This window comes from Pseudorca crassidens, chromosome 14, assembly GCF_039906515.1.
Source record: "Pseudorca crassidens isolate mPseCra1 chromosome 14, mPseCra1.hap1, whole genome shotgun sequence".
Taxonomy (NCBI): domain Eukaryota; kingdom Metazoa; phylum Chordata; class Mammalia; order Artiodactyla; family Delphinidae; genus Pseudorca; species Pseudorca crassidens.
The window spans coordinates 8,659,676-8,686,551 of NC_090309.1; the positions used below are offsets into that span (position 1 = coordinate 8,659,676).

At 41.5% G+C, this 26,876-nt stretch overlaps 2 protein-coding genes across 9 annotated transcripts in view; one reads left to right on the forward strand and one right to left on the reverse strand.

Annotated features, from left to right (window-relative positions):
- Positions 1-1,893, reverse strand: part of INPP4A (inositol polyphosphate-4-phosphatase type I A) — a 148,741-nt gene extending 146,848 nt beyond the window's left edge. For 3 of the 8 annotated variants that reach the window (XR_010934341.1, XR_010934340.1, XM_067704222.1), the window contains exon 1: positions 1,620-1,892. The gene's annotated coding sequence lies outside the window, so the exon portion shown is untranslated. Of the gene's footprint in view, positions 1-1,619 lie in introns of all 8 variants that reach the window. The other 5 variants (XM_067704221.1, XM_067704220.1, XM_067704224.1 and 2 more) reach the window with 3 other exon arrangements.
- The window catches only part of MGAT4A (alpha-1,3-mannosyl-glycoprotein 4-beta-N-acetylglucosaminyltransferase A), a 504,464-nt gene that overhangs the window by 274,405 nt on the left and 203,183 nt on the right, over positions 1-26,876 (forward strand). The gene's annotated exons all lie outside the window — the stretch shown is intronic.

Genomic DNA, 26,876 nt, shown 5'->3' on the forward strand with positions numbered 1-26,876 from the left:
GAAATACAGCCCTCCTTTCTCTTTGTATTTTTCCAGCATTTATTCCTTTAAGCCCTGTCTTCAGGGCAAACCCTCCTTGTAAATGTAACTCTGGCTTGTTGTTACAGAGGCTTGTTCGCAAGACACCACAGGGAACCAGGCCTTGTGGGCTCCAGTTCGCACGCAACGCCGCCCCCCACCCCCCACCCCCGGACAGCATCGCAGTCTCCTGACACCAGCCCTCCAACACAACAACCACACTGACCTTCCCACACAGGCACCATCATCTCAACTTTCTTCAAAGAAACCAGTGAACTGACTCTTCCAGAAGTAAACATTTCAGCAAAGGACCCCCCAAACAAAGGCCCTAGCCTAAATCCAAAGACAAAATTCCTGTTAAAGAAAACCTGTTTTCAATCAAAGAAAAATTAGGCTTAATTCTAGGACAATCTATAGTTAGCCTATGCGCACTTACCAATGCCAACAGCATCTAGATTCCAAAACAAACTCAGCAAAGTAGGTTCTGTTCTCACCTTCCAGAGATGAGAAAATTGAGAACCAGAGTTAGCAACTGGCAGATTCAAGATTCACATCCAAGTCAGCCTGTTCGCTCTCCAACCCCACTGCCCACAGTCCGCCCCATCCACTGTGAACAGAGATGAATCAGGCAGAATCTCACTGCAACATTCAAACTGCCACCCCGCCTCCTACTCCCTCGGTTTAGATGCCCCTTTAAGGGGCAGGTGGCAAATCAAATTCGACTCTTCTGCAGCCTCTCAACACAAAACCCATTAAGTGGCAAAGCAAAAACACAAGAAGATGGGCTTTACAACCGCCTATACTTTTTTCTTATCCAGAGGAATATTTTTTTATGATCTGTCGTTAGGGATGAAGTCGGGGCAGGAGGAATACATGATTATGTAATGTCACAGGGCAGGCAACAAGGGGAGGGAGAGCCGAGCCCATCACCGCTCCCTTCGCCCACAAACACGTAAATTAACCGTTGACGTTTTGAGTGTTTCAATCTCCTGTGGCCTACACATTCATGATTGGCTTTTCAGGAGACAGTCACAAACCCCTGCAGATTTCCCAGGCCTCAATTCATTGACTAGCAAAGCCATAAAGAAAGAAAATATCAAAAGCAAAGATGCCAGAACTGTTGTCGGGGACGGTGGGCCGGCAGAAAAGGGAAGAGTTTGGGAGGATGGGGGCCTACACCGAGGTGTATGTTTATTTTTACCCGGTTCTGTTTACACCCGAAACACCCCGAGGCCTCAGCGTCTGGAGTCACTAGATCCAGCCCTGGAGATGCACCAAGCAGGCGCCGCGACCTGGCCTCGGGGGCGCCACGTCCCGCATCCCGGCTCCCCGCCGCCCGCTACCCTCAGCCCGAGGCGGCCCGGGGCGTCATCCTGCTAGGGCTCGCCGGGGTCTGATCGTTCTCCGAAGACGCCACCACCAGGGAACCGCTAGCTGTACGATTTCCATGACAACCGCCGGCGCCTTCCGCGTCCGGCGCGCCGGGTATCGGGATGCGCGCCGCGCCCCGCCGCTCCCCGCTCCGCCCGAGGAGCATCCAGGTCCCCGGTGGCTCCCGGCCGCCGCGTCGTCCCCGGCCCGGCCCGGCCAGGCCCACCTACCTGGCGCGTCCCGGCCCGCGGCGCCCGCGCCCTGCCGTCCCGCCGTCCTCGGTCCCGCCGGGCCGCGCGCCCGAGCCCCGCAGCAGCAACGCCGCCGCTGGGTCGCAAAGTCGTGGGCTGCAGCCGGGCTCCAGGTGCTCGTCCTCTTGTCCGGGTCCGCGGCGCCCACCCCAGCCGCGAACCTGCCACCAGCGCTGCAGCGCCAAACCCGCCGCCCAGGCTGCTGCTGCTGCTACTGCTGCCGCTGCTGCTGCCGCCGCCGCTCAGGAGGCCACGCCGGCCCCGCCCCGGCCCCGCCCCCTCGCCGCGCATGCGCGCTCCACGAGCCCCGGTCTGGGCCGACCCCACCCGGCCGGTCCTCCTCCGCGGCTGCTCACGCAGACTTCTTTCGGCTTCCTGCAAGACCAGCTCTCAGCTGTGATCGAATCGCCTGCAAGGAGTTCTTGAACTTCTGCACTTTAATTGGACGATGGCATTTTCGCCCTCACAAATACTGAGGCTTGGAGGCCCCGACGCATCCCTGAGGAAGAAGACTCCTGAAGAGTCGCGACCCGGGAACCGCTCCGGCCGTTTGCCCTCCGGTGAGCGCGCTCCCCGGGTGCGGACTACGCAGTCCCCTGGCGAAGTTTAGGAAACTGAACATTCAGCCCAGAAACAAGCAAAAATTAAAATCATACTTTGAAGAAACAGATAAGCAAGAAGACAGAGACTGCTAACATCCTTCCAGATTGTCCTGGCATACTGTATAAATATACATTTACAGACTCTCACCAAATATCAGCTCCTTACACCTCTCTCCCAAAGTTCTATTTTTCCATGGCGGGGGCGCGGGGGGATGTGAAATAGAAGAGTCAGAAGTTTTGGAAGAAAAATCACTTTAATATAACTTTAAACCTTAATATTTCTGCTTGAGCAAGGGTAATACTGGACTGAATATAAACATTAATCTTCATCTTTAAATTTTGTCAGAAAAAAAATTCTTAAAAATTCTTGAATGAAAACTAATTTAATTCAATAAACCAGAACCCTTCTCAGCTGGCCCTCACATCCCTCAGGTATAAAAACAAACATTTATAAATTACTTTAAAAAGAAAAGATTAACCTGTAAGAAATGAAAATTAAACAAAAATTCTCTAATATTTAGAATAAGAGCTGAGCTTCCCCATGTCACAAAAACCAAACGCAGACAACAGTCTGGAATAAAAATAAGTAAATATGAAACTTTTTAAAGTTTAATTTATTTTCTGACTTTTTTATTTCTCTTCTGAAAACTAATTTACTAACAAAAAGCTTTCTATTATTTCTTCAGATAAATGGATAGAAATATTGACAGAAATTTAACCCTAGTGTAAAATTAAATCCAAAATATCAAACAAACTTGTGGAAATGCAAAAATAATTTTATACCTTATTTTCTAAAATTAGGGTGACCAATATACCTGGTTTAGCTGGGACAACCCCAGTTTACATCTTTTACCCAGCAAAATTATTAATAGGTCCCCTTTCATTCTCAAAAGTGTTCTCAAAAGTGTTCAGACAATACATTTTATGGCCATGATAACTTTAATCAAGCCAAGAGAGTTTTTCAATCACTGGCTTTAAAAAAAAGTAACAAATTTAAATTCACAAACATTTAAAAATAGACATCAAAGTTCAACAATTCATTCATTTAGCATAGTAACAAACTGAATGAGAATCAGGCTTCCAATAACATTTGTCACTTGACTGTTGTGTAATTCAGGTTAATCTTATAAAGATCAATTACAATTTCAGTGCAGCAAGGAACGGGGCCCCAATTTCACTGTAGAATGAACATTATCAAGAGAAAAAGGAGCCAGGTTTGTTGGTAAATATGGTACTATGCATTCCCTAAGCATCACAACATGATAGAAGAAAGTATCCTAGAAGTGTGCTTGTGGGAAAATATCCCCATCCTTCAGAAACTCTCAGCATGTGATACCCAAACAACAGCATTGATATCCTCTCAGAACTTGCTAGAAATGCAAGTTCCCAGGCTCCATGCCAGACCTGCTGAATCAGAAACTCTGAAAGTGAGGCCAAGCAATCTGTGTTTTAACAAGCCCTCCAGGGATTCTGATAAACATGTGGACCTAGATTGTCTATATACAATAAGTAAGCTGACTTAGATCATCTATATATGATAATTAAGAGCTAAGCAGTGCTGTTTTGGGGACTAGAAACAACCTACATGAGAATTTCTTTGGGAGCCATTAAACATAATATATTTACATGTGTTTTCACTGGAGAATATATGTAGCCTGGAAAACTAACAGCCCTGCTGCCATAGTAGCTGTGAAAACCAGTGGCCTCGCAAAAAAGGAGGCGCAAAAAAGCATTTGGAGTGCCTCATAACGCCCTATCCCCAAGGAGTTTTCACTATGTGACTGGCCTGACAGCTTAATGGAGAAGCTCCATTCTCAGGGCTTGTCTTTAATTGACCTGACTCAGTGCTTCTTTGGTGCAGTTGGCCCTATCCACAGAGCACTTGGTGAAAGCAATCGGCAGCAATTATTTCACAGGGCAACTGCCTAAGGGGGTGATACCAGATGGAGCTAGCAAGAGACTCACCAATTAACTTAAAAGGAAAGAATGGGGGAACTTTGGAAAGACCCGACATATTTCTTGGAATCCAAAAGGACACACATGTGTACAACTATGCACATGTCCAGGAAAGACTTAAGAAGGCCATAATTTCTCACTTCTGGCTGACCTTGAGGCTTTGAGCAAGCAAGAAATGAAGGCTCAGGCAGAGTTGTAAATTGCCTGCCCGAACACTGAAGACATGCCTCAACATACACACACAGCCCCTTCATAAAGACATATTGAGGGCTTCCCTGGTGGCGCAGTGGTTAAGAATCTGCCTGCTAATGCAGGGGACATGGGTTCGAGCCCTGGTCCGGGAAGATCCCACATGCCACAGAGCAACTAAGCCCGTGTGCCACAACTACTGAGCCCATGTGCCTAGAGCCAGTGCTCCACAACAAGAGAAGCCACCGCAACGAGAAGTCCATGCACCGCAACGAAGAGTAGCCCCCGCTCACCGCAACTAGAGAAAGCCCATGTGCAGCAACAAAGACCCAACGCAGCCAAAAGTAAATAAATAAATTTTTTTTAAAAAAGAAGACGTATTGGTCCCAGCATTTGAGACTATCTTTGTATAACAGTTAGCCAATTTACACAAAGAATATCAATAAAAAGATAGGAATTAAGCTAACCAAGCAAGGACTTCAGTGGCTACAAATGACATAGAATACAGGCTTTATAGAATTATCCCAAGAGAGACACGAAACAAACAAAAGGCCCTCTTCTCTTTCCCTGGGGTAGAGGGAAATTTGATTTCCAGAATTGCCACATTATGTAATTTAAAATGTCCAGTTTCAAACAAAAAGTTTAAGCATAAAGAAACAGGAAAGGACAGAGGCTTAAAAGTAGTCAATAGAATGTCCGTGAGAAAACACAAATGTTATACTTACTAGACAAAGACTTTAAATCAGTTATCATAAACATATTCAAAGAACCAAAGGAAACCACGTATCAAAAGCTAAAGGAGGCCTTCCCTGGTGGCACAGTGGTTGAGAATCTGCCTGCCAATGCAGGGGACACGGGTTCGAGCCCTGGTCTGGGAAGATCCCACATGCTGCGGAGCAACTGGGCCCGTGAGCCACAATTACTGAGCCTGCGCGTCTGGAGCCTGTGCTCCGCAGAGAACAAGAGAGGCAGCGATAGTGAGAGGCCCGCACACCGCGATGAAGAGTGGCCCCCGCTTGCCACAACTAGAGAAAGCCCTTGCACAGAAGCAAAGACCCAACACAGCCATAAATAAATAAATAAAAAAGCTAAAGGAAAGTATGAGAGCAACAAAAAGAGAATATCAAAAAGAGATAGGAATTATAAAAAAAGAACCAAACATAAATCCTATATTTAAAAGGTATAATAACTGAAATGAAAAATCTGTTAGAGGGGTATAACAGCAGGATTGGGCTGGCAGAAGAAAGAATTACATTTGAAAATAGGTCAATTAATATAACCTAGTCTGAGGAACATAAAGAAAAAAGAATAAAGAAACATGAACAGAGGCTCAGAGATCTATGGGACACCATCTACTATATCAACATACACATGATGGAAGTCCCAGATGGAGAGGAGAGAGAAAGGTACAGAAAGAATTTTTTTTTTACATCTTTATTGGAGTATAACTGCTTTACAATGGTGTCAGAAAGAATATTTGAAGAAATAATGTCTAAAAATTTCCCAGTATGATGAAAAACACTAATTTACACATCCAAGAAGTTCAATAAACTCCAACTAGCATAAACTCAAGTAGATTCACCCTAGACACAGCATCATCAAACTATCAAAAGCCAAAGATGAAAAAAAAAAAAAAAAAAGCCAAAGATGGAAGGAATCTTGAAAGCACCAAAAGAGAAGCAACTCATAAAGTACAAGGGATCCTCAACAAAATTAACAGCTGTTTTCTCATCAGAAATCATGGTAAGGGACTTCCCTGGTGGCACTGTGGTTAAGAATCTGCCTGCCAATGCAGGGGACACAGGTTCGAACCCTGGTCCAGGAAGATCCCACATGCTGCAGAGCAACTAAGCCCATGTACCACAACTACTGAGCCCAAGCTCTGAAGCCTGCAAGCCACAACTACTGAAGCCTGTGTGCCTACAGCCCGTGCTCCGCAACAAGAGAAGCCACTGCAATGAGAAGCCTGCGCACCACAATGAAGAGCAGCCCCTGCTCACCGCAACTAGAGAAAGCCTGAACACAGCAATGAAGACCCAATGCAGCCAAAAATAAATAAATAGATAAATTTATTTTTTAAAAAAAAGAAATCATGGAGGTCAGAAGAAAGTAAAATAACATAATCATAGTGCTGAAAGGAAAAGGCTGTAAACCTAGAGTTCTATATTCAGCAAAACTCTCTTTCAAAAATGAAGGAGAAATAAGATATTCTCAAATAAACAAAAACTGAGAGAATTCACTGCTAGCAGACCCATCCTATAAGAAATAATAAAGGCAATCCTTCAGGCTGAAATGAAAGGACACTAAAGAATAACTCAAATTCACACAAATAAATAAAAACTAAAGGTAAATACAAAGGTAAAAATCAGTTTGAAATGCTTTTCTTCTCTCTGATTTAAAAGATATCTGCATAAAACAATCAATATAAATCTGTGTTGATGGGCTCATAATATAAAAAGGATACAATGTGTATAATAATAATAGCACAAAGGAGTGGGGAGAAAACAGCTTAATTGGGGTGAAGTTTGTATATACCACTGAAATGAAGTTGGTATTAATACAAACTAGATTGATTTAAGTTAATTAAGATGATAATTTAATTCCCAGGGCAAACACTAACTGCAGATATACACAGATATAGATATAAATATAAACATTAAAAGAAAGAAGGGAATTAAAATATCAGTAGTATACTAAAACATACATATTTACCACAAAAGAAGCAGTAATAGAGGAAGAGAGGAACAAAAAGGACATAAAATATGTGGAAAACAAAGAGCAAAATGGCAGATATAAGTCCTACCTTATCACAAGTTATATTAAATATAAATAAATGAAATGCTCCAATTAAAAGGCAGAGATTGGCAGATGGATTTTTTTTTAAAAAAAAGAAGAACACGACTGAACTATGTGCTGTCTACAGAAACAAACTTAAAATTTAAAGGTCAAATAGGTCAATGGTAAAATGATGGACAAAAGTATACCATAGAAACAGTAAACAACAGAGGGCTACTGTGGTTATACTAATATCAGACAAAACAAACTTTGAAACAAAAAAAACTATTACTACAAACAAAGAGGGACATTTTCTAAGAGGGTCAGTTAATCAGGAAGATACAATAAAGACAATGTATCCAAAAAAGAGACCCAAATTACAGGAGACAACACGGACAGAGTTTAAGTAAGAGGTGGACAGTGTAATAGTAATAGTTAAAGATGTCAATACTCTACGTTAGATAATGCATAAAACAATGAGGCAGAAGATCAAGGAAATAGAAGACTTGAACAACACTATAAACCGGCTAGACTTAACATATATCCATAGAATACTCCACCCAACAATATCAGAATATACATACATACTGCTCAGTTATTTATAAAACGTTTTCCAGGATAGACTGGTAGGCCATTAAAAAGTCTCAATAAATTAAAAAGGATTGAAATCATATAAAGTATGTTCTCTGACCCCAGTGTTATTAAAATAGAAATCAACAACAAAAGGAAATTACAAGTAGGTAGAAATTAAACAACACAGCCCTCAATAACCAGGGGGTCAAAAAGAACTCAAAAGGGAAGTGAGAAAACATTTTCAGAAAAATTACAGTGAAAACTCAACATACCAAAACTTTCGGAATGAAGCTAAAGCAGTGCTAAGAGGAAAATTTATGGCTGGAAACACCTATATTAAAAAAAAAAAAAAAAAAGACCTAAAATTAGTAACCTAACCTTTCTCCTTAAGAAATTAGAAAAGTAACAATCCTCCCCCCGCAAGAAAAGCAGAAGAAAGGAAATAATAATGATCAGAATTGAAACAAATGAAATACAGAATAGAAAAAATAGAAAGATCAATAAAACCAAAAGTCAGTTATTTGAAAACACTAACAATTTTGACAAACCTTTAACTAGATTGGCCAAGAAAAAAAGGAGAGAGAAGATTCAAATTACTAGAATTAGGAGTGAGAGAGGAGATATCACTACTGACCATGCATCAATAACAAGGATTATAAAGGAAAACTGAACAACTTTATCTTAACAAGCTACAAAACCTAGATGAAATTGAGAAATTCTTAGAAAGAAGCAAATGAGACAAACTCAAAAGAAGTAGAAAATCTGTATAGACCTATAATAAGAAAACAATTTTTAATTCATAACTTTAAAGCATTCCATTAAAAAAATCCTCAGGCCCAGATGTCTTCACTAATGAATTTTAACAAATATTTTAAAAATTCTTTACAAACTCTTACAGAAATTAGAAGAGGAGGAAGCACTTCCAAACTCTTTCTATGAGGCCTGTATTACTCAAATACCATAAATAGACACAGACATTAGAATAAAGGAAAACTCCAAATCTATATTCCTTATGAATATACACAAAAATCCTCCCCCCAAAATACTAGCATACTGAATCTAGTAACATATGGAAAATGTTATACACCATGACCAAGAGAGATTTATCCCAGGAATATAAATTTAATTTAACATCTGAAAACCAATTAAGGGAATACATCATATTAATAAGTGGCAAAAAACACATGATTTGACAAAATTCAACACCCAAAACTCAACGAACTAGGAATAAAAGAGAACTTCCTCAAACTGACAAAGAACATTTTTGAAAACCCAGAGCTAACATTATATTTGATGAAAGATAGGATGTTTTACCTCTAAGATCAGGAATAAGACAAAGATGTCCCCTCTTTCCACTTACATGCAACATTGTATTGGAGGTTCCACTTAGGGCAAGTAGAAAAGGAGAAAAAAAAAAAAAGACATGCAGACTGAAGAGGAAGAGGTAAAACTCTCTCTATTTGCAGGTAGTGTCATCCTGTATATAAAAAAGCCTAAGGAATCAATTTTTTTAAAAAACAGAATAAACCAGTTCAGCAAGGATGCAGGATATAAGATCAATATTTTTATAAACTAGCAATGAACAATCCAAACATGAAATTAATAAAACTCCACTTATTATAAACTCCATTTATAATAGCACCAAAATAATAAAATACTTAGGAATATATTTAACAAAGTTCAAGACTTGTGTACTGAAAATCCAAAACATTGTTCAAAGAAATTAAAGAAAAGCTAAATAAATAGAAATATACCCCACGTTCATGGATCAGAAGACTTAATATTTATAAGATGGCAATATTCCCCCCGAATGATCTTCAATTCAACATAATCCCTATCAAAATCCCAGCTAGCTTCTTTGCAGAAATTGACAGCTGATCTCAAAATGTATATGGAAATGGAAAAAACTGAGATAGTCAAAACAATCTTGAAAAAGGAAAACAAAGTTGGAGGACTTATCCTGACTAATTTCAAAACTTACTAAAAAGCTACATAGTGAAGATACCATGGTACTGGCATAAGGATAGACATGAATTGGGAGTCCAGAAATAAACCCTTATGTTTGTGATTTATTGATGCCAAAACAATTTAGCTGGGGAAAGAATAACCTGTTAAACAAATGGTCCTGGGACAACTGGGTATGTACAGGCAAAAAATGACATTGGATTCTTACTTCACACTATAAACGAAAATTAACTCAAAGTGGATCACAGACTTAAAAGTAAAAACTAATACTGTAAAATTATCAGAAGGAAACATAAGAATACGTCTCTTTGGACTTGGACTAGGGAGTGATTCCTTAGATGTGACACCACAAGTACAAGCAACAACAACCAAAAATAGATAATTTGGGCTTTACCGAAATCAAAACCTTTTGTGCTTCAAAGGGTAACATCAAGAAAGTGAAGACAACCCACAGAATGGGAGAAAACATTTCAAAATCATATATATTTAGGGCTTCCCTGGTGGCGCAGTGGTTGAGAGTCCACCTGCCGATGCAGGGGACGCGGGTTCATGCCCCGGTTTGGGAGGATCCCACATGCTGTGGAGCGGCTGGGCCCGTGAGCCATGGCCGCTGAGCCTGTGCGTCTGTGCTCCGCAACGGGAGAGGCCACAACAGTGAGAGGCCCGGGTACCGCAAAGAAAAAAAAAATCATATATATTTAAGGAACTTTTATCCACAATACATAAAGGACATTTACAACTTAGCAATTAAAAGACAAATAACCCAAGTGAAAATGGGCAAAAGATCCAAACAGACATTTCTCCTGAGAAGATATATGAATGGCCAATAAGTATATGGAAAGATGCTCAACCTCATTAGTCATCAGGGAAATGCAAATCAAAACCACCGTGAGGTACCACTTCACAGCCTCTAAGATGACCAAGACTTAAAAAGTCAGATAATAACAAGTGTTGGCAAATATGTGGTAAATTGTAACACTCGTACATTGCTGGTAGTATTGTAGAATGGAGCAGCCACTTTAACAATTTTTGAGGTTTTTTTTTTTTTTTTTTTGGTCGCACCACATGGCTTGTGGGATCTTAGTTCCCAGATCAAACCTGGGCCCACAGCAGTGAAAGCGCTAACCACTGGACAGCAAGGGAATTCCCAAAACTGTTAAACATAAAGTTACCATATGACCCATCAATTCCACTCCTAGGTATGTAATGAAGAGAATTGAAAACATATCCATGAAAAAACTTTTACAGGATTGTTCATAGCAGCACTATTCGTAACAGCCAAAAAGTAGAAACAACCCAAAGTTCATCAACTGAATGAATGGATAAATAACATGTGGAATATTGTTTACAATAAAAAGGAATGAAGTATTGATACATGCGATGATGGATAAACCTTAAGAATATGCTAAACGAAATAATCCAGTTACAAAGGGCCACACATTCTATGATTCCATTTATATAATATTTCCAGAATAGGCAAGTCCATAGAGACAAAGGTAAATATGTAGTTTCCAGGAACTGGGAGGAGGGGAAGATGGGGAGTGTTTGTTAATAGGTGATGATGTTAATAGTGGTGATGGCCGCACAGTTCTGTGCATATACAAAAACCCATTGAAGCGTACACTCCAAAAGGGTAATTTTTATGGTATGTGAATTTATATCTCAAAAAAACCTGTTATTTAAAAAAGCAAATAGGGTATTATTATGTTGGGGATCTTCAAAAGACTGTCCTGAAATTCAATAATTTGCTAGAAGGACCCACAGGACCCAGAGGTTGTTATACTCAAGGTTACAGTTTATTGCAGTGAAAGGATACAGAACAAAACCAGCAAAGGGAAAAGGCACATGGGACAAAGTCCCGAGGAAATCAGGCACACGTGGACTCTCTCAATGGCGTGGCGCAAGTTGCACTTAATTCCTCCAGCAACGACATGTGTGAAGTGTTGCCAACTTGGAAAGCTCACGTGAGCCTGAATGTCAAGGGTTTATATTGGAGGTCAGTCATGCAGGCATATAGCACCTGCGTGACTAGCCTCAGTCACTGAAGTCTAGACCCCTAGACCGAAAGCAAGTATACAGTTTAAATCAAAGTGTTGGTATAAAATTTCCCAGAGTAAAGTACACGCAATGAACCTCAGCAATATTCTGTAATGATGACCAGTGCTGGTATGGAATCCTCACAACCTTAAGTGAACCTTTAAAGTAAGTGAGATACAGAATAGCATGATTTCTTTAACTTCAATGAACTGTGAAGGGATATAAAAGCTAAGGTACTTCATTATTCTTCAGTACTGAAAAGAAGTTGTTTGTTCTTCTACTGTAATTAGTAATCAGAATAAAAGTAATTACTATCATGTCAAACTTTTTCAAGCATTTCATATTTTTCACTCGTGCTTTCTGTAGTAAAAACCTATTGTTTCTGCTTGCTCTGAATCCCTTTTTCTTTTTGAGGAGAGGTCCATCTCTCGTCCAATGAGACTCTGATGGGTGCTATCAATTACAGTGCAATGAGGACAGGCATATGGCCCAGGCCTGGTTGATCAGGGGACGTCATCCATTTTTCCACAGGAACTGTTCTAATTCGAGGGCAGGTGTTCCGGAGAAGACAAGAGACCTTCTGTGGGACCTGATTAGTGGACCCTAGAAAAGGTTATCTCTCTTCCTTTTGGATCACAGACCTTAAGGATGTGTGCTTTTGGCAGACACTGGCCTCTTTCCCATTATGTAGAGAGGGCCAGACTGAAAACGAGGTCAAGAAGCAGAGAAAAACAGTCAAGGGATGGAGGCAAGGGAAGGAGCCCCGGCAGCATAATCCCAGGCTTTGGATCCAGCTATGCCTAATGAGTGATATTAATGTTCTGAGGTTGTTACTTCAGTGAATTAGTGCAAATGAAGCATTTCTTCTCCAAGGAATCAAACACAATTTATTTTAAAATCAGATAGAAAAAAATGAACAAAATGAGTGTTTTAACCTACACTTTCCAGATAGAAATTTTCTCACCAACCTCTGCGTTGTCAGTTACATCCGTCCCCCTGACAGCCATGATAATATTCTCAAAGGGTGTACAAATTGTGTCATTTGGTCAAAAATCAAGCTTGAAAATAACAGTATTTCCAATCTTTGCTTTTAGAACGATTCTCAAAACACAAATTATCTATTTTTCCTTTTGCTGGTGATGCTTTTGGTTTCATATCTGAAAGACCATTGCCTACTAAAAGGTCACAAAAATGTTTGCCTTTGTTTTTTTCTAAGAGTTTTATAGTTTTGATTCTTTCATTGAAGTATTTGACCCATTTTGAGTTCAATTTTTTTTTTCTAGTATGAGGTAGGGGTATGATTTCATTCGTTTTCTTTTAAATAGCCATTTGTCTTGGTACTATTTGTTTAACTGACGATTCTTTCTCCCATTGAATTGCCTTGGCATCCTTGCCCAAAATCAATTGACTGTAAATGTGATGGCTTATTTCTGGATTCTCAGTTCCATTCCATTGATCTATATGTCTATCCTTATTCTAGTGCCACAATGCCTTGATTTGTAGTAAATCTTGAAATCAGGAAGTGTGGGTCCTGCAACTTTGTTCTTCTTTTTCAAGATTTCATTGGCTCTTCTGGGTCCGCTGTACTTCCAAATGAACTTTAGGATCCACTTATTCATTTCTTCAAAGAATCCAGCTGGAATTTCATTAGGGAATATGTTGAAACTATAGGTAAATTCAAGGAATATTACCCTCTTAAAATATTAAGTCTTTTGATCCATGAACATGGGATATCTTTCCATTTACTTAGGTCTTTTTAAATTTCTTTCAATAATGTTTTCTAGTTTTCAGAGTATGAGGTTTGCACTCTTTGGTTACATTTATTCTTATTTTACTCTTTTTATAATATCATAATAGTTTTCTTAATTTCATTTCTGGTTTGTTCATTCCTACTGTATGGAAATAGTAGATTTTTGTATATTCATCTTGTATTCTGCAACACTGCTGAACCCATTTGTTAGTTCTTAGAGATTTTTATTAGATCCCTTCGTTTTCTATATATAAGATTATGTCATCTGTCTACAGAGACTTCTTCCTTTCTTTCCAATCTAAATGCCATTTATTTGTTATTTTGTTTGCTTGTTTACTGCCTAATTGCGCTTGCTAGAACCTCCATTACAATGATGAATAGAAATGGAGCACTTGAATATGTTACTCAACTGTCTCCATTATGTATTATGAGGACGCAGCTGTTAATCTTATTGGGATTTCCTTGCATGTGACAAGTCACATTCTCCTGCCGCTTTCAAGATTTTCCCTTTGTCTTTTATTTTTAGTATTTTTACTCTGATGTGTTTGTGTTTGGATCTCTTTGGATTTATTCTATTTGGAGTTGGTTAATCTTCTTGAATGTGTAGATCCCTTTTTGCTCCTCTCTCCCTCTCTGGTCCTTCTGTTATTGCCATTAAGTGTATATTAGCGTGTTTAATGGCGTCCCATATTTCTCATGGTGCTGTTTATTTTTCCTCATTCTTTATTCCCTCTGTTCTTTGGACTGCATAATCTCTATTGCTCTATCTTCAAGTTTGCTGATTCTTTCTTCTGCCAGTTTGCATTTACAGTCAAGCCCCTCTAGTGACCCTTTCATGCCAATTACTATACTTTTCAACCCCAGAATTTTCATTTGATTTTTTTAATAATTTGTCTTTTTATTGATATTCTTTTTTTAAAAAAAAAAATTGTCTTTATTTTGGCTGCACTGGGTCTTAGTTGTGGCACTCGGGATCTTCGCTGAGGCATGCAGGATCTTTAGCTGAGGCAGGCAGACTCTTATTTGCAGCATGCATGCGGCATCTAGTTCCCTGACCAGGGATCAAACCCGGGCCCCCTGCATTGGGAGCACGGAATCTTACCCACTGGACCACCAGGGAAATCCCTGATATTCTTTATTTCATGAAACATTGTCATAATCTTTTTTCTTTTTTTTTTTTAAATTTCAGCCCCAAAGTTTATTCCTGACCACCTAATTCCTGAACCTCTGGACTGATTTGGTAATTTGCCTCAGAGCAATCTGGTTTTCATTTGGGTTTTTGCTCAAGTCTAGGATTTTAATTTTGGTGTTTGTTTGGGGACCCTGAAGATTTCCTTTACTTTCCAAAGGGCCAACACTACATTATAATTATTATTCTTATTATTTGGCCATGCCGTGCAGCTTGTGGATCTTAGTTCCCTGACCAGGGATCAAACCTGGGCCCTCGGCAGTGGAAGCATGGAGTCCTAACCACTGGACCGCCAGGGAATTCCCTTTTTTAACTTCTTTAAAACATGGTTTCCATTCTTTGACTATGTTTATAATGATAGCTTTGAAGTCTTTGTCTGTTAAGTACAATCCGGGCTCTCTCCTAGGCAGCTGCTCTCGCCTGTTTGTTTGGTCCGTTTTTGTTTTCCTGTGTGTGGGCCCCGCCTCCCTGTTTCTTTGCATAGAGGAACTGAGAGGAGCAGCTCCCTAACAGCTCCCTAGACGTAGCGCATGCTAGTGTCTTGCTACTTCTCTCAAAACCTGAGGCTGGGAGAACTTTTGGCTTCATTTAGTCTTCCATCTTCAGGGTTCTGTGGGGAGCGGATTTTGATCCTACTTCTCCTTTTTGACACTGGCTCCCTCCTCGGGTTGCTTTTCTCCTGGCTAGTACAATTGGATGAGTCTGGGACTGTCTCACCTCGCAGACCCTCAAGGTGGGCCCCTGCTTTAGAAGCACCTTCTCTTCCTAAGTGTGGGCTTCCTCCAGAACCTTCCATTCTTTGCCTCTTCCTATAGCATTGCTTCCCAAATATTTTTACTCCATGGCATACAGAAAACATATTTTCCGGGATCCTGGGGTAATGAAAGAAAGCCTCTTACAACTGGAGGTAAACATCTTAGGGATTCTGGCCTCCCAGACCCCATCAGGGAAGTGTCTCCAGCATATCAGTTGAGCATCTCTGCTCTAGGTCAAGATAAAGTGTTAGATGTAGGAAAAAGGGACAGAGAGGCTTCTCAGGCTGATTTTGGTGTCAGCCTTGGGCCAGAAGTCCAGAATGTATCAATTAAGCCTGTAAGCATCTAGGTTCATTTCCCACCCTTCAGGGACTGACCCCTGAAAACTACACCTCCTAGGTCCCTTTGCCAACTGACTTCTGGCTGGGTTTCCCCAATGGCATGCACTGTCAGGAAACAGACTAGCAGGAGGAAGGGAGAATCTAGGCATCCCCTATCTCCCTGGACCAGAGTCTGTCATGTTTGCATCATTGGCTGCCTCTCCTTGGTCAGCCCAGCTCCCTTTGTACAGTCCTTACTGTGTTTCCAGCTCCCATTAGACAACTCTGGCCCCTGGGTTCTGGTAACTCCACCACCTCCTAACGTCCCTTCAGCTTTTGGGCTCTCTGCTAATCTCTGGGTTGCCTTATGTTTGGATTTTTAGCAACTCTATCATGTAACTAGTTCCTCTATCAAATTCTCTCCATTGAGTATCTGTTGTGGGCTGTTTTGCTGACTGCACCCTACTGACAGCTTACATATGGCCTTCCAAATACCCCTAGCTGCTAAAAAGAAAGAACAGGCACTGACTGACCTTCTTCACTGTGCAGGGATCTTCCTCATAAATCTCATAAGCAGCAGTGGGCAGCTGGTCCAGAATTTGGGATCCTGAGTCCTGGCCAAATATCATCTCCCTATGGCTAATAAAGAGAAAGAACGAAGCTTTGGGGCAGCTCCTTCCCTTGTCTGCCTGACAATCCCCTACTCATCCTTTAAGGTCTTAAATATTATCACTTCTTGAGCAGTCATTTTTTTTCTTCCAACTTCCTCAAGACTGAATCAGTTCCTCTCTCACCTGTATTTCCAAAACAAGCATACATAAATGTACTATAGCAACTTTGGGCATTATAGTCACACACAGATCTATTTCCCCTGTTAGTCAGCAAGTTCACGGAGGGCAGGGACCTGGTCTCACTCAACTCTATCTTAGGGCCTCACTCAGCTCACAACGCCTGGTACATGGCATGCATTCAACAATTTTCTTTCTAGAAATTCTTTAACTTGGCTGCATATTAGGATCATCTGGAGACCTTTTAAAAATTGTAGCTGTGCAGGCTCTACCCCAAGACCAATTAAATCAGAATCACTGAGGATGGGGCCCAAGCACTGGGATTTTTAAAAGCCTTCCTGGGTGATTTTTTTAAATTGAAATACAGTCGATTTACAACGTTGTGGCAATCTCTGCTGTACAGCAAAGTGAGTCGGTTATACACATATAGACGTTCTTGTTTTTATATTCTTTTCTGTTATGGTTTATCACAGGATATTGAATATAGTTCCCTGTGCTATGCAGTAGGACCTTGTTGTTTATCCAGCCTATATATAATTGTTTACATCTGCTCATCCAAAATCCCAGTCCTTTCCTCCCCAACCCCCCTCCCCCTTGGCAACCACAAGTCTGTTCTCTATGTCTGTGAGTCTGTTTCTGTTTTGTAGATAGGTTCATTTGTGCCGTATTTTAGACTCCACATATAAGTGATATCATATGGTATTTGTCTCTTTCTGACATACTTCACTTTGTATGATAATCTCTAGTTGCATCCACGTTGCTGACTCCTAGGTGATTTTAATGTGCAGCTAGGGTTGCAAACCACTGGCTTAACTGATTGCTTCACCTTATCACACTTGCTCTTGCTGGTGAGTCCTGCCATAAAATCAGCTTCTCCTGACATTTAATTCAATTCAGCAAATAGTTTTGAGCACCCATTCTGTGCCAGCCATTGTGGAGACCGACCCTTGCTACGCAAAGTATGTTTTGTGAACCAGCAGCACTAGAATCATCAGGGAGCTTGTTACAAATGCAGAATCTCAGGCTCCATCCCAGACCTACTGACTCAGGATCTGCACTTAACAAGGTCCTCAGGGTGGTTTGCATGCACACTGAGGTCTGAGAAACAGTGCTGTCGATATCACACAATGTCAAAATTCTTGCTCACTGTGAATTGTATTTCACTTCCTATTCACTCTGCTTTGCTTTCCTTTAAAGGAGTATCATATTCTATCCTATTCTCCAGCTAAAACAGAACATCTCATCCAAGGCAGGTTGAGACTAAGCAGGGGAGAGATGAGCTAGTGGATGGTGGATTCCCTGTGTGAGGGAAGAGGGAAGGTGAGGTTGGCACTTGGAGAGATAGATGGAAGCATTTCTCGGCACACTGAAGATGAGTGTATTGGAGGCCTTGGGGATGGTCTGTTTGGAAGGGATGACTACTGTCTGACATGGTCAATTCATTGGGAACGATCTGGGTGCTCTGGGGGGCTGGAGCAGATCTGGTTGCCAGGGAGCATGCTGACATTGGTATCTTCATTGGTAGGATAAATAAAGCAGCCTTGTTCACCTTGTACTTTGGGGATCAAAGTATAGCGGGGCCCACAGACATAGAAAACAAACATATGGTTACCAAAGGGGAAAGGCGGGGAGGGATAAACTGGGAGTTTGGGATTAATGGATACACACTTCTGTACATAAAGTAGATAAGCGACAAGGACCTACTGTATAGCAGAGGGAACTATATTTAATATCTTGTAATAATCTATAATGGAAAAGTATCTGAAAGAATAGATGTATGTTTATACATCTAACAGAATCCCTTTCTGTACACATGAAACTAATACAATGTTGTCTAAAACATAAAAGGTATAGTGGGGTATTTCTGAGGGCTGGCCCATGAGGAGTCACAGGTTACCCCCAAATGTAACATTTTCTTTTCCCATTAAACTCACAAACAATTGAGGCCTAATTTTTGTGGTGTTGTCAGACTGTTGACTACAATCTGTAGAAAAAGACTGAATTTTATGTCCCAATCAAACCCATGATATGTGAGTCTGACAAACACAGTTTTCATGGAGCCACACCCCTGTGAATGGGGCCAATGCAGTCTGTTATTTTCTATTATATTCTCTTAAAATCTGTCATTAGATTGATTTCATGACCCAATAATGGATTGCAATCCACAATTTGGAAAAAAAAATGCTTTTCACAGAATCACAGTAATTTTGCAAGGAAAGCACTGGACATATTCTGTTTGAACTTGTCAAGCTGACCCAACTCCTAAGGCACAGTTTAGCATAGTGGTTAAAAATACAGGCTTCTGGAATCCCTGCCTGGCTTCAAAGCTGGATGCTCTGAACAAGTGATTTCATCTTGCTCAGCCTTGGTTCCCCATTCGAAAATGGGAATGATGACAGCTACTTCCTCCTTCCTAGATCTCTCCTAGAAACTGCGCTCACCCTTAGCTGTCCCACAGGTGGCAAAATAAGTGGTGTGTCTCGGGGCCCAAGGCTTTCTGGGCATCCATGGGCAGAATGGCGCTGCAGGGACCCAGGGACGGGGACAGCACTCTTAGGAGCACCACGGATCAGGAGGTAGGGTTGGGAATGACTTTTATAGAAATATAACACCGACTTTGCTGGCACAGGAAGTAAAATGCTTCCTTCCTTATTCAAAGGCAGATATTATAAAACGTTGCAAATAAACACCAAATGTCACAGGCTTTACACAGTGAAGGCCTATTTCTCACTCATATCACAGTCGGGGGCTGCAGCAATGGCTTGGAGATGCAGACTCTGCCTCATGAGGCCTGCAGGTCACCAAGGCAGAGGAGGAAGAAAGCATGGGGCGGGCACATGTAGACACGCTACTTCCGCTCACACATCTCTGCTCACTGTTGGTTCCCTCATCAGCCAAACTGCGAGGGAGGCAGAAGGGGTCCTCGGTGCCTGTCAGTGAGCCCTCACCGTGGCCTCATCACAGAGACGAGGAAGGAGAGAGGGCGCTTGTGACCATCACCATCATCATCAAAAGCCACCCTCCCACGAGAGGGACCAGCACCTAGGAGTTTATTTATTCTCAGTCATTGGATCTTAAATTCTACAAATGGTGTCAACCACATTCTTGCTTTGGCATCTTGACGTAATTACTGCAGGGTCCTAAAAAGGCCAAACCACACCTTGCTGCCAGCCCTGAAGGCTGCTGTTTGCACAGAAAAGAGCTGCTCCCTCCCACTCTTACCTGCTCTGGCTCTGAGGCATGTTCCCTGCTGGGTGGATCCCCTGGGTGGGGGCATGTGCACAGCTCAGCCTAACCTTGCCCTGGAAAACCACTGCAAGTACTGGCAGATGTGCCCTCTGGATCCCTCCCTCACCTGATTATTAACCTAAACTTTGCATACAACAAGCACACACACACGATTTCTCCTCCAATGCACTTAGGAAAGATATGGGCTGTACTTAAACCATGGGAGAGTCCAGCATTGCCCAATCTGTGAACACTGATTTCTATTAACAGCACGCATCTTGCATACCCACCTGAAATATATGGAAGAATGAAATCATTCTGTCAAAGCCGACTCCGCGTCTGGGTCTAGGGTTAACCACTGCTGCCAGCAGCCATGACAGGCTTGCTTCAGTGGTTCACCAGGCCCCAGGGGAAAATATCACCCCAATGATTCATAACGTGTCATTCGTAACTGTCTAATCTTAGGCAATTTCACTGGTAATATAAGGTGCCTATTAACATACTGACCAAAATTTAATTTTAATATTTGAAAGTATATCCGAAGTTTAAAAAATTTCCAAAGACCATCTTGAGATTCTCATCTTAAAATGCCTGTCTTAGTAAAACAGAACTCAGATTATTTTGAAGGAGCTATCAAAAGAGTTTTGAAGTTTTCATAACCCACGTGGGCTTTCTCTAGTTGCGGCGAGCAGGGGCTACTCTTTGTTGTGGTGCACGGGCTTCGCATTGCGGTGGCTTCTCTTGTTGTGAAGCATAGGCTCTAGGAGTGCAGGCTTCCGTATTTGTGGCGCATGGGCTCAGTGGTTGTGGCTCGCGGGCTCTAGAGCATAGGCTCAGTCGTTGTGGCGCACGGGCTTAGCTGTTCCGCGGCATATGGGATCTTCCCGGACCAGGGATCGAACTTGTGTCCCCTGCATTGGCAGGCGTATTCTTAATCACTGTGCCACCAAGGAAGCCCCTCATTTTTTTTAAAAAAGAAGTTGATCCTCAGCATCTAAAGCATCATTGCTCAAGTTGGGGAGCCAGTTACATGGTTATATTCAAGGTCACTGACATCAGATTCTTCTGGACTACAGTTGCCACACTGTAGCAATTACTAGATACAAAGCCTGGTTTCTGATATAATTGCCTTGTCTTGGAGACAGGCAACTTCTGAAGTACAATGCCACCCACGGGCATGAGGTTTTTTTCTTCCCCAAAATCTTGTTTTGTTATGGTTCTAGGAAATCTACTCATCGTGAAATTCTTGCATATAGAAAAAAATAATGGTCTATCATTTTAATTTTAATGTTTCATTCATGTTTACCTGCTTATCTATCCTCTGTACTCATGATGTGGTTTAGCAACTACGACGTTAAAGCGAAGTGTTAAAACAGAAGACTTGGAGAATAAAGAATATTAGACGTGCAGGATCCTCTCTGGCCAACACAGGAATTAGAAGATGAGAGCTGCTTACCAAAGGTTCTGAGGGCCCCTGGCCCAGAGTTCTTCCTCCTTCATGTCTCTTATTTTTTTTCATAAATAATAACAAAAGTAATACATGCTTGTGGTTTAAAAAAAATTGGAAGGTACAGTTAAGCAAAGAAGGACAAAATGATCATTCACAATTCTACCAGGAGACAACGGTTAATGATTTACTGCATGTATCTTTCTACCTTTTGCTATCATACCTACCTCTTCCAGAAGGAAAGACTGAATGAAATAGCACAAGAGAACTTGCCAAGGTCACCGATGTCCTCTTTGTTACCAAATTCAATGCACACTTTGCAGCTCTTCCCAGAACGTGACATCATCGATCACACCCTCCTCCTTGAATTTCCATCTCTGACTTTGACCACATCCTGACCACTTACTTGCTTGCCTCAGTTCTCTGTGGGTTTCATGGGTGCGTCTTCTTTCTCCTACCCTATAAAAATAGGTGATGCTCCCCAGGCTTTAAAATACTACTAACTACTAGGCCTCTTAAATGTTTCTTGACTGTTCAGCCTGCCATCCTCCCTACCTGGGCCAGCGCTAAGGCTTCCCAACTGGTCTCCTTAGGTCTCCAAATCCAACTCCCACACACAGTGGTTTATTTAGGAGGCAGCTCAGAACCCTCCAGTATCAAAGGATAAGGGCCACCTATAAAACACAAGGGGCACAGTCCCCCTTTCTCCTACTGGTAGGATCAGAGAAGGGCAGAGCTGGAGGGGCCTTGGAAACTGGCTGACCCCACGCCCCCAGCCCTGCCCCAGGTGCAGAGAGATGCAATAGCTGTGTGACATCACCCTGTTGGCAACAGTATTAACCGACCAGAGCGGCCCCAGAACCCTGGACACAGTAGCCTTTCTCAACAAAACATCTGGAAACATGGTGGAGCTGTAGCATTTGCTCATTTAGCTTCTGCAAATCCAACTGTCTGAGTTTGGGGCTGAGCAGAAGGGAGGGAAGGAGGGAAGCACTCTGAACAGTATGGGAGACTCTGCCTGTCCTTCTGCTGCTGAAGTGAGCAGGGATTCCCAAGAGCATCTCAGAGTGTGAGCAGTTTACCACACAGACATCCTAACGTGCCAGAACAAGGCAAACATTTTTTCAGTTAATAGATTTTTTGTTTCCCAGTCTTAACAATTATAACAAACATAAGGCCATTATTAAAAAATCATACGCCTGACCAAGTAGGTGAAAGACATATGCTAAGAACTATAAAACACTGATAACGGAAACTGAAGATAACTCAGAGAAATGGAAAGATAGCCCATGCTATGCATTGGAAGAATTAATATCATTAAAGTGGCCACACTGCCCAAAGCAATCTACAGATTCAGTGCAATCCCTATCGAATCACCCATGACATTCTTCACAGAACTAGAACAAATAATCACAAAATTATATGGAACCAAAGAAGACCCAGAATTGCCAAAGCAATCCTGAGGAAAAACAACAATGCTGGAAGCATAATCCTCCCAGACTTCAGACAATACTACAAAGCTACAGTAATCAAAGCAGTACGGTATTGGCACAAAAACAGACATATGGATTAATGGAACAGAATAGAGAGCCCAGAAGTAAATCCACACACCTACAGTCAATTAATCTTCAACAACACAGGCAAGAATATACAATGGAGAAAAGACAGTTTCTTCAGCAAGTGGTGCTGGGAAAGCTGGACAGCAGCATGTAAATCAATGAAGTTACAAGACTCCCTCACACCATGCACAAAAATGGCTTAAAGGCTTAAATATGAGACATGACACCATAAAAATCCTAGAAAAGAACATAGGCAAAACATGATCCGACATAAATCACAGCAATGTTTTCTTAGGTCAGGCTCCTAAGGCAAAAGAAACACAAGCAAAAATAAACAAATGGGACCTAATCAAACTTATACACTTTTGCAGAGCAGAGGAAACCATGAACAAAACAAAAAGACAACCTATGGAATGGGAGAAAATATTTGCATATGATGCAACCAACAAGGGTTTAATTTCCAAAATATACAAGCAGCTCATACAGCTCAATATCAAAAACAAACAAACAACAAACAGAAAACCACCACCAACAACAAAACAACCCAATCAAAAAAATGGGCAGAATACTTAAACAGACATTTCTCCAAAGAAGACATACAGATGGCCAACAAGCACATGAAAAGATGCTCAACATCACTAATTATTAGAGAAACGCAAATCAAAACTACAATGAGGTATCACCTCTCACTGGCAGAATGGCATCATCAAAAAGACTACAAATAATAAATGCAGGAGATGGTGTAGAGAAAAGGGAACCCTCCTACACTGTTGGTGGGAATGTAAAATGGTGCAGCCACTATGTAGAACAGTGTGGAGGTTCCTTAAAAAACTAAAACTAGAGCTACCATATGATCCAGCAATCCCACTTCTGGGCATATATCCGGAGAAAACCATAATTGGAAAGATACATGCACCCCAATGTTCATAGCAGCACTATTTACAATAGCCAAGACATGGAAGCAACCTAAGTGTCCATTGACAGATGAATGGATAAAGATGTGGTAAACACACACAATGGAATACTACTCAGCCATAAAAAAGAATGAAATAATGCCATATGCAGCAACATGGATGGACCTAGAGATTGTCATACTAAGTGAAGTAAGTCAGACAGAGAAAGACAAATATCATGTGATATCACTTATTTGTGGAATCTAAAAAATGATACAAATGAACTTATTTACAAAACATAAACAGATTCACAGACACAGTAAACAAACGCACGGTTAGCAAAGGGGAAAAGGGGTAGGGGAGGGATAAATTAGGAGTTTGGGATTAGCAGATACAAACTACATTGTATAAAATAGATAAATAATAAGGTCCTACTGTATAAAACAGGGAACTATATTCAATATCTTATAATAACCTAAATGGAAAAGAATCTGAAAAATAATACATTTATATTAATATGTATATGAATACATATATATTTCAATCACTTTGCTGTACACCAGAAACTAACACAACATTGTAAACTAACTATACTTCAATAAAAAAATACTTCAATAAATATTATATGAAGCTGGGCTTCCCTGGTGGCACAGTGGTTGAGAGTCCGCCTGCCGAGGCAGGGGACACGGGTTCATGCCCCGGTCCGGGAAGATCCCACGTGCCGCGGAGCGGCTGGGCCCGTGGGCCTTGGCCGCTGTGCCTGCTCGTCCGGAGCCTGTGCTCTGCAACGGGAGAGGTGGCAACAGTGAGAGGCCCACGTACCGCAAAAAAAAAAAAAAAAAAAAATTATATGAAGCTAAAGATGTAAAATATATATATACAATAAAGACTCATTAATTTAAAAAATTATATGAAGCTAATTATCAAACATAAAATAGAAATTTTGAATTGTTAATGAGTTGGAAACTCAAAATCACTAAGAAAAATTAATTTGTTATGAAACAGATATCCCTATTGCTTTCATGGAAATGAAATGCTTTGCCAGTTTTAATGGTGGTGTGTCCATTATCTCTTTTCTATAGAAATGATCACTGCATTTGCCAGTTCTTCTTGTGGCAGTGTAAACCTTAAGAAGCTACATTTTCTACTGACAACTGGTATTGGCTAACTGATTTTGTATATAAATATATACAAAAGAACTCAGAAATGAATCCAGTAAATCATCACTGCAAGTATGCTCCAACACCCTTGTGGGAGTCAAAAAATGACTCCATTAAGAACTCACATCTCTCCGTTATACGGAAGGGAAAGATATACAGCTGCCCTGTCCAGACAAGACTCTTTACCTACCCTGTTAGAGAACTGTCATACTATACTTGTCATATTAGAACAAGACCCTCTCTCTATATAAAATAGATAACTAAGAAGGACCTACTGTATGGCACAGGGAACTCTACTCAACACTCTGTAAAGACCTATATGGGAAAAGAATCTAAAAGAGAGTCGCTATATGTATATGTATAACTGATTCACTTTGCTGTACACCTGAAACTAACACAACATTGTAAATCAACTATACTCCTATTAAAAAAAAAAAAAAAAGGACCCTCTACTGTCATCTGCTGGAAATATGTCATAAAAAATACAAAAATCTGTGATGCTAACAAGGCAAGATGCCTCTTTAGAAGGCATTCCCTGGCATGTTTAGTCATCAGAGAATAGGACTGACTCTATTATATGTATATGAAATACATCAAATTCAAGAGCAAGTATGAGGACATAAAAGGAAGCTGGTGAGCTACATGAATTCTGAAGGATTTTTCTGCTAATTTTAGTTTGCATGGACAACTGTAGGTCTATTAAAAGACTGTGCTCCCTTCCAGAGTGTAGAGTTGTCACCAGGAAGGGGCTGCCTAGTCAAGGACCATAATTTTCACTCCCCTCCCTGTATTCCTGTGTGTCTAGACATGACAAATTTTTGCCAAGAGAAGTGATGTACATCTCTTCTAGGCTGAGGTGATTATGAAAGCAGGGGTGCCTTCCCTATCTCCCTTGCCCCCCATCTGCAGGCTTCAGAGCTTTGAGACCCAAGGGGAGGGCACACCCCCAAAATAGACAGCGCCTGGATCCCTGCCAGCCAGGAGCACCCCCATTGCCCTGTTGCAGAGTAAGAAACTTGTACCGCGTCAAGCTACAAACCTTTGGGAGTTCATTTATCACAGCAGCTAGCATTATCTTAATACGATTTGCTAATGGTTAATGCATTTTGTCTGCTAATAGCACAAATAGTACCGGGGAGCAAAAATTTCAGCCAACTTTAAGGAGGAAAATGAAAAGATAAGGCCATTACTGTTTTCTGTTCATTGGCAAAAGACTGCCCTTTCTAAATTTCAGAGCAAAGTACTAGCATAGCTCACACACACACTCCATGAGAAAATGGTCGTGAGGATCCCTGAACAGGCTTTCTGGAAGGCTGCTCACTGCTTCAGGAAAACAGCCTGGTGGTGGTAAGTACATGGCAGAAAGCTCTCCTGTACCTACCAGGCCTCTCTCCGATTGTCCTCATCGCTGTAACATTGCTGTTCACGCTCACCTGATCCAGGTGTAGAGCTTGAGGCTCTGCAACATCTCCAAGGCCATCTTCTCCGTAAAGACTGTCATAAATCAGGGGCTGAGGTAATAGGGAGGAAGCGCTTTCCTTCCTTCTCCCTCCTTACCTCCCTTCTCCTTCCTTTGCTTCCTTCCTTTCACTTTTGGTGAAAACATTTCATAACTGGTGGTGTGTCCTTTTCATTACATAAGTGAGGGGGCCCATAATGCTTGATTCATCCACCTGTGGTGACGTTAAAGGGGGTCACTGAGATCAGATTTGTCAGTCTGATCCACGATAAGTTTCCCCATCAACTTTTCAACTAGCAGTTTTTTTGTTTTGTTTTGTTTTGTTTGCAGTGTGTGGGCCTCTCACTGTCGTGGCCTCTCCCGTTGCGGGGCACAGGCTCCGGATGCGCAGGCTCAGGGGCCATGGCTCATGGGCCCAGCCGCTCCGCAGCATGTGGGATCTTCCCGGACTGGGGCATGAACCCGTGTCCCCCGCATTGGCAGGCGGACTCTCAACCACTGCGCCACCAGGGAAGCCCTCAACTAGCAGTTTTGACATCCATTTAATATTATTGCCTAGATCCAATATTTCATAAGGTGATTTTTTTAGTT